Source organism: Teleopsis dalmanni, chromosome 2, assembly GCF_002237135.1.
Source record: "Teleopsis dalmanni isolate 2A chromosome 2, ASM223713v2, whole genome shotgun sequence".
In the NCBI taxonomy this organism is placed as follows: Eukaryota; Metazoa; Arthropoda; class Insecta; order Diptera; family Diopsidae; genus Teleopsis; species Teleopsis dalmanni.
The window spans coordinates 135,115,923-135,125,607 of NC_051847.1; positions in this window are offsets into that span (position 1 = coordinate 135,115,923).

Sequence of the window (9,685 nt, forward strand, 5' to 3'; positions counted from 1 at the left end):
TTCAAAAGTTGTTTTTGTCAATATCTTTATTGTTTGCTACTCGATTTTGATAATTCTTGCATCAATTCATATTAGAAAAATATAAACAATTCAAAAAAATCCCGTCCAACATTGTACTACTCTTATTTTTTTTTAATATATATTGAAAAATGTTTGATATGGCGGTATATGTTATGCAGCTTACAGAGGAAAATTTTTGTTTTTTATATGTAATATATATTTGATTATTTTAGAAAATCTATCTACTCATTTTTAATGATTTATATACCAAAATATTCTAGAATATGTGTATTTTTCAAAAAAGTACCTTGCAACATTGTATCTATTCGTTAAATTTATATTTAAATTTATATTTAAATAAATATTATTAGTATCCACGAACAGAGAATATAACAGCCACAAATGCCTGCAAAAGACTTCGATGCATTTGTGAATATGCTTCAAAAGTTGTTTTTGTCAATATCTTTATTGTTTGCTACTCGATTTTGATAATTCTTGCATCAATTCATATTAGAAAAATATAAACAATTCAAAAAAATACCGTGCAACATTGTACTACTCTTATTTTTTTTGAATATATATTGAAAAATGTTTGAAATGGCGGTATATGTTATGCAGATTACAGAGGAAAATTTTTGTTTTTTATATGTAATATATATTTGATTATTTTAGAAAATCTATCTACTCATTTTTAATGATTTATATAACAAAATATTCTAGAATATGTGTATTTTTCAAAAAAGTACCTTGCAACATTGTACCTATTCGTTAAATTTATACTTAAATTTTTATTTAAATAAATATTATTAGTATCCACTAACAGAGAATATAACAGCCACAAATGCCTGCAAAAGACTTCGATGCATTTGTGAATATGCTTCAAAAGTTGTTTTTGTCAATATCTTTATTGTTTGCTACTCGATTTTGATAATTCTTGCATCAATTCATATTAGAAAAATATAAACAATTCAAAAAAATACCGTCCAACATTGTACTACTCTTATTTTTTTTAATATATATTGAAAAATGTTTGATATGGCGGTATATGTTATGCAGCTTACAGAGGAAAATTTTTGTTTTTTATATGTAATATATATTTGATTATTTTAGAAAATCTATCTACTCATTTTTAATGATTTATATACCAAAATATTCTAGAATATGTGTATTTTTCAAAAAAGTACCTTGCAACATTGTACCTATTCGTTAAATTTATAAGTTGATTAATTTTTGGATAGTGTCCCCTAACACAGAGATATAACAACAAACAAATGCTGTAACAGATTGCAATCGCATTTGTGAATAATGCTGCAAAAGTTGGTTTTTTGGTTTTTAATAAATCTTTTATTGTTTGCTACTCGATTTTGATAATTCTTACATCAATTCATATTAGAAAAATATAAACAATTTAAAAAATACCGTGCAACATTGTACTACTTTTTATTTTTGTTTCTAATATATATTGAAAAATGTTCGTTATGGCGGTATATGTTAGCAGTTTACAGACGAAAATCTTTCTTTTTTATATGCAATATATATTTGAATTTAATTTAAATATTGAATTTAAAATATTATTATTATATAAATTAAATTTTATAATCATCCCCTTACCACAGAATACAACCACCTATAAATACTTTTAACAGAGTTCATTAATAAACTTTACAGTGGTGGTGAATTTTTGGCCTTGTACAGGTTTTCACCTTAATATGTTATTAGAATGGTGTTAGTTAACATACATTTTTTTCGTAAAAAATCCACTTTTTTAAACATATATAATTAAAAAACGTTCTACTCGATTTTTGTGAAATTAGTTTTGTTTGAAAGAGTGATCAATTTAGTTTTAGGAACTTTAAGCGTGCAGGTTGTACCTCCTTCGAAATTTAAATAAAATGCACTTATATCGGAACATGTGCAAAATTTATGCTTATTTTAATAATATTTTGATGTTTTAGTTGAGATATTGAAATGATTCTTATTTATCCGGTTTTGTGAAAGTTTTTTTTATACTTTTGCGTTTTACATTTTTTAAAAAGCTTGAAATTTGACGAGTTTGGAAATTTGACTTTGACATCAAATTTTTCAAAATTGGTCTACTCGATTTTTATGATTTTTTTTGCTGTTGATAGCCTGATTAATTCTCTATTAGATGTATTTCCGTGCAACATTGTACCTGTTCTAGATTTTTCTAAAAATAAATTTTTTCAAAAAAAGTCGATTTTGGTCAATTTTTATTTTCCCTATAATTTGAAAAATACGCATCGTATCTCAAATTGGTAAATGCCAATCGAAAGATCTTTCAAAACTCTATAAGAATAATGCCTTTTGTTTTAGTTTAATTCCATATACTAACGAAAATATCATCTTTTAAAAATTTTTTGAAAATACAGCCCTGCATTTTCCAGCAACGTTGCTAACTTGGCACTAGCGAAATTTTTAAGTTATTTGCTTACAATGACATACGTATGTAATTAAAGGGATGATAATTTGTTTAATAGTTATAAATATATATTCAATTTCTACAACTAGTCTAAAACGAGTACATTTTTATGAAAATCAAATATTATATACATATTTAATCTAGTAGAATTCTCTTTAATATTACATTTATTCATAATTTGTATTTGTATAACGAAGAAATTTATTTTTCATAAAAAATATATATATATTAGGTCTGTTCCGAGAGCAGACCTAATGTTTTAAATAACATTAGGGGTATTCAGGCAACTGATTAGTTGCTTAGTAGTTGATTACAACAAAAATTTGCACACAAAAATGAAACTAAGCAGGGAATCAACTATTGCGGAGATTCTCAGATTAGTGAAAATTTGATTATTAGTGCTGCCAGTACCAAGTGTCGGCGCTATGAGCATAGGGTGTCTCAAAAAGATAATTAAAATATAATAACATAAATTAATAAAAAAAATTCAGTAAAACTATAATTTTTAAAAGGAAAAAATAATTAAAAAATATAAAATTGAATATTCCACTTTTTGATATATGACACGTTTGCAATTTTAGTTATATGATAAATTTAAATGATATTAAAATTTACGAATATTTGAGTATTTCACTGTAAACATATGTATGTTTCGCTTTTCCTGTTGATACGAGTGCTGCCAAGACATTTATACACAATAAAATAATCAGATTGCTCGTTTTGGGTCGTTCACACAACAGATTATCATCAAAATGCTAATTATTTTTTTATATGAGGTTTTTTAATCTGCCAAGCAACTAATCTGTTGCCTGAATAGCCCCAATATTTCTTTTTAATTTGCTTGAGACAGTACGGCAATGTTTTGTGGGTTCCTTTTTACTTTTTTTTGTTGCTGTGAATATTAGTTTTGAGTCCCTACTTTGTAACTGTCAGCTGATCGAACAGTGGATTGTAAATTATTAAATATTTTATTTTGATTTGTTTTATTTAATAAAATTTTGTGCAAAGGAACTACGGACTTGAACGTATACGACTGGTCGCGCTCCTGGACACTTTGCCAAAATAAAGTATTTCTTTTAAATTATTTTTAGTGTTAAATTTGCGGTAGTGAATTAGTCACTTTATTCGGTGGTTAATTTATTCTTTTTGTTTGTGGATCCTGTTTCTTTAAGGTCTAAATGAAATTGAAAGCTATATTTTATCAAAGCTTTAAAGCTTTGCTTATAATATTAAGCCCTAAACACACAAGCCTTTTAGTAGCTTAAACAGTATCCCAGCAGTAAACTGCAATAGACATCCCAGTAGTAAATAAAACCTGAGTAAGTACAATAGTAATTATAAGTAGTTATAATGGAAAATTCAGGTAAAAATGTGACTGAGGATGAGGTAACTAATGCGAATACAATTAAATCGCATAGAACACCAGGCGATAAAAATGGTCAAGTTGGAAATAAGGGTAATACTTGCGTCTCAAATGCAGCTTGTATAGCAATTAATTTACCAGAAACGACGACAACAATACTAAATAAAGGGATTACAGATAGAAGGTTCAGACACTTGTTGGTATCATGAATAGCCAGCAACATATAAACCAGACAATGAAAGACTTAGTGGCCAATATATTACAGGAGCTGAAAAATGAGATTGCTAAATGCAGAAGCCCAGTTTTGTCAAGGACAACAGTCGATGTGTAGACCCAATGTGGTAATAATGAAGTAAAGAAGCGCCTTTACTTCATTATTAAATGTCTGCACCTAGTAGTATGCCAACAGTCAGCATAACGAAGAGTGAATCGCAGCCGAAAACAAATGAGACACTTAAAGCAGCATCAACTAAAGTCACTCGAAACAGGAGCAAAGAAGCACCTGCCAAAGTAAGAGAGAAGCGCACACGTCCAGAAGCGATAATTGTCCATAAAAATGGTAAAGCAAGCTATGCCGATATGCTTAAGATGTTAAAGTCGAACTCTGAATTGGCAGAATTGGGTTCAACTGTAAATAAAATTCGAACAACTACGAAAGGTGAACTTGTATTGACTCTTAAGTGCGGACCTGAAGTGGATGCAAACAAGCATAAAGGTAACATTGCAGAATCGCTCCATGATTTCGCTGATATACATATATTAAGCCAGCAAACCACAATTGAAAGTCATGACCTAGACGAGACGACAACAGTTTCAGATGTTTGTACGGCCATTGGAAACCAATTTCCTAATATTGAAAGTATGAAGCCAGAAGTGGTAAAAGTAATTCGCACTTCATGGTATGGGACACACAATGCGAGAATCGTTCTACCCACACGCGACGCTAAAATTCTAATTAATGTTGGACACATTCGGATTGGCTGGGTAGTATGTAGAATTAGAGACTACCTACAACCAATTCGATGCTATAAATGTCTAGAATATGGGCATGTCCCAAGATACTGCAAAATGATACCAACCGAGCAGGAGCATGCTTTAGGTGTGGTGATACAGGTCATAAAGCTAAATCTTGCGACAATTCACCCAGGTGTCTGCTATGTCCTGTCGAAAATAATAATCATGACATGTTAAATAAAATTTTTCCAGTTTACCAAGCCGCTTGTAGAAAACTACATATACATGGTTAAGTGTCTTCAAATCAACTTAAACCACTGTAAAGTTGCGCAAGACCTACTGATGATAACAGCAAATGATCTAACAGCAGAAGTTCTTTTAATTTCAGAACAGTTTAACGTCCCGGAGTGTGGTGGTAGGTGGTGGTGCAGAGATTTAAGCGGTAAAGCGACACAGATATGTATCTGTGGCCAGAAAAGCTATGAAATTATGGAGAGCAACCAGCATAATGGCTTCGTATAGCATATGCAAAAATAGACGGCATACATTTTTACAGCTGCTATATTTCACCTAACGACACCATAGAGGACTTCAACAGCGGGCAAGAGGGCATAACAATTTTAAGCAACTTAACTGGAACTACAACGACAAGCGGAAAGAGCTTCGAAATTCTATTTTAAAAAGCAAGAAGCGGCTGTACAACACCTTGCTAGATAAACTGTCAACTAATCCCTGGGGAAAAGCATACCAAACTGCCAAAATGATAATAAAGCAATGGCGACGCGTGCCCTATCTAGAATGGTGTGCGGCTCTTCTACAATGTTGTTTTTACATGTACGACTTAAATTAAAAATGATAAATTGAAATATATAAGATGTTTTATTAATAATAACTATATTACATGTAACAATATATTCACAATTTAACGTTTAATAATTCATTAACAAAAAGATATATTAAACCAATTAAATAAATAATTTATATATAAGTTTAATATTATATCAATATGGAATAAATACAGCTTTTCACATAATTCTCATAACATCACACCAACTTTTTTCAAACAAAAGAGTTTTAACTCAGAACCATACCTGTTTATGCAGTGATTAAACAAAATCAAACACACTTGCAACGTATAAATGTGCGGTCAGCTACGCCGCACACAAAGCGGTTATTATTCGCTGGAGCAACTGCTAAAAGGGGAGAGACGAAATTTGAAAGAAATGTATGGTGATGTTAGCTGCAAACTTCAGCCGCACATCGAACCGCTTCGGCAAGTCAACATGTTGAATTCTTATACACGTAGTTGATATTCGAATAGAACAGAAAATACTCTCATACAATTCCCAATCTCTATTTCTCATATTTTAAGCTAGAGCACACGCACATTATTTTGTTCATTCTACTTTTGTGCACACTTATGACAGAAATTTATGAATGCAATTGCTTAAAGGGGAAAGACGAAATATGATAGAAATGTTTTGAGATATGAGCTGCAAACTTATGAGCACAACTAACGCCTTTAGTAGCTAAGAGAAGCAAATTAAATGATATAATTCATCACTCAATAAGTCGTATGACTAACTAAGGAAAACAAATTTTTTCTGCCCAAAATCGATTTTACTCATCAATATAATCTCCTCCAAGGTCAATACAATAATTCCAACGCTTCTCTAACTTCTCGATTCCGTGCTTGTGGAAGGATTTGTTTTTTACCTCAAAATAGGCTTCAGTTTCAGCAATTACATCATCTTTTGAGATGAATTTCTTCCCGGCGCGCATTTTTTTGAGATCAGCGAATAGCCAGTAGTTGCTGGGGGCCAGATCTGGACTATACGGTGGATAAGGAAACAATTCGAAGTGTAATTCGTGTAATTTTGCCATTGTTTTACCATTGATGTGAGACATGGTGCATTGTCTTGGTGAAACAAAATTTTTTTTTTCGCCATATTCGGTCGTTTTTTGACAATTTCTGCTTTCAAACGACCCAGTAATGCCGTGTAGTAGTTACTATTGATGGTTTTTCCCTTTTCGAGATAATCAATGAAGATTATACCATATGCATCTTAAAATACTGAAGCCATAACCTTCCCAGCTGATTGTTGTGCCTTTAGACGCTTCGGACGTGGTTCACCGGCTGCAGTCCACTCAGGTGATAATCCTTTTGATTCCGGAGTGAAGGGATGAACCCATGTTTTATCGCTGCAAACATATCGCTGCAAAAAATTAATGATTTATTATGTGTAAACATGGCCAAGCCCTGCTCTGAATCATCAACACGTTGTTGTTTTTGATCGACTGTGAGTAAACGTGGCACGCAGTTTGAAAAGAGCTTTCTTATGGTCAAATGTTCATGCATAATTGTAAACACACTGTCTTCTGATATCTTTACGGTCTCAGCAATTTCACGCAATTTCAATTGTAGATTCCGGATAACAATTTTGAAGCCTATGCTGAGCTTCTACAGTATTTTTTTTAGCAAGAAGAAATGATAAATTAACACACGAAATTGTTTTGAATCCATTGTTTTGAAAATAAAAGTAGCTTCACTTAAATGGTTGTCACTTTTTTCTGACTTATCGAAGTGACGAAATTTTACATGTAGGCTTTTAAAGGTTTGAAGGCTTTTCATAAACGTCATATGGATTTGATAATGGCACCGCCATCTGTGTGGCAGTCACACGACTTATTGAGTGATGTGTTATTTACAAATTGGCAAAATGGTCTTGGTACAGATGACGTTTTTCCAAGTAGTATAGCTTTATAGCAGTCCTCCATTTGTTGATTTAAAGTAGCAATGTTTTGTTTCAGCAATTGTAATTCATTGGCTGAGGCGCTACTTATTATTTTTGCAGTAGCTTGACGATGGCAAATATTTTGAAAAGCATATTATAATAAGATTTCCTTATTATTATTCATTTTTTCCTATATTATATTTTTTATTTATTTCTATTTTATTTCAAAAATCAAATTTTTAAATTTCAATATCAAATTTTAAAATATCCCAAATACAAATAGTGTTTTGAGCATGTAATTTCATTTGTAAACAAAAAACATATGATTTCGGTAATTTGGGGCAGTATGAACACTTTCGAAACGAACTTAATTTAATTTTTTCGAAATTAAGGAAATTTGGCTGTCTGAACATAGCATAATAAGTATCATCTACTTACAATTGAAATGTAAACAAAGAAAAGCTCTGCTGAAACTTTTACAGAACTTTCTGTTATATAAAAGCTCTTTCAAATGCATAAATCAGCTTATGCCAATTCAAACGACAAAATCTTAAATACTAATGTATTTACATAAGTAAATTTAGCTGCAGTGGAAACATAACATATTTCTGAACTTAACATTTGGAATACTCCATACTTACTGTTATGATATATAGGTAGGTGAATTCACAACTTAAAAGTTTAAACACATTGAAAATTAATGTTGCGAATAATATTTGTAGCTGAAGATGTCGCTATAACTGAAACTAATACTTGATTCACCGGAGAGCTTTGTTTGTAATTTTAGCTGTCATGTTTGTTATTTTAGGTGTCAATTGTTGTTGCTTTCAATGCAAAATCGACAGATAAGTTTCTGACAGATAAAATTACAAACAAAACTCTAGTACAAATTCAGTTTCAATTTGAAACATATTTAACTTTTCTATCTCTAGCCTTAATTGATTTCATGATATCTTATTTGATGTTAACAGAAAAATGGAACTTTGAATTATATGTGTAATTTCATTAAAATAATTACAATTAATTTTGGATTAAATAATTCAAAAATAAAATTTAGTATTTATATAAACTATATACATGCATATATTTTGTTTTTCCTACATATGTATTCATAAATATCCATGTGAAAAATGGATGAAATTTGGTGAAACTCCTTGAGACAAATGCGTATAAAATAATGTGTGTACTTGGGGCACAATAACATTAATACCACTGTTACTCTGGAGTCCAGTTTTGTTCACACCATGTGGACGTTTTTTTAAGTCGTTATTTATAAAATTTAATTCCAAATCATATCGCTCTTTTGATTTAAGGAACAGATAATTACAATTGCTTTTCATGAATTGATATATTGATTCATAAAACTTAGCAGCTGATCTTTCTTAGTATATATATATAAGTCGTATTCCATCAGAAACATAAAGGATTTATATAGAGCCTCCAGTTGTTTCTGTTTCTGGTTAAATGCCGTAGTTCGTTGAAGGTTTTATCAGTTTATCAGTTTATGCGTATATCTCCACTGGTCATAATGCATCTATTTTTATCTGTCAACCCATATCCATGACATGCAGAGCCTGGTTATGTCTTGCCATATTTTCGTATGAAAATCGTATGAAAATGAAAAGTGATATGGTTCGGTATTCATGTCGTACTGTGAAATATGGATATTTGTGGATATTTGAATTAAGCATTTAAAAAATATTTTTTTTTCAAATACAGAAGCATATAAATATTTAAATTTAAAATTTAAATTTTAAAAGTTTATACTAATGATGAGTACTTGGCAATACTCGAAACAGCGTTATATGGTCAATCTAATTTCAATAAATTAACTAAGTCTTTATTCTTGTTTTGTTTTTCTACCAATAATTTATTAAATAAAATCGATTTTTAACTAAATTTAAAAATTAATTCACCGCTTGTTCAGTAGGAAATCAACTGATCCATTCTACCTTATGAAAAGTAATATATTCGATTATTCATCCAAATAGGGGGAAACACAAGAATCGATCAAGTTTGGGTGTTGGACGTAAAGGTATGAAAAGTTTTATACCAGCTGACACCAACATTAAGCAATTGCATTCCATTTTTGTGTGTGTAAACTTTTGATGATCGCATTCAACTAGTGTTGTTTGTGTATTTATGTTATATTGGGTAACACTTTGTCATCATTATTTACTTTTTCTGTGTTCA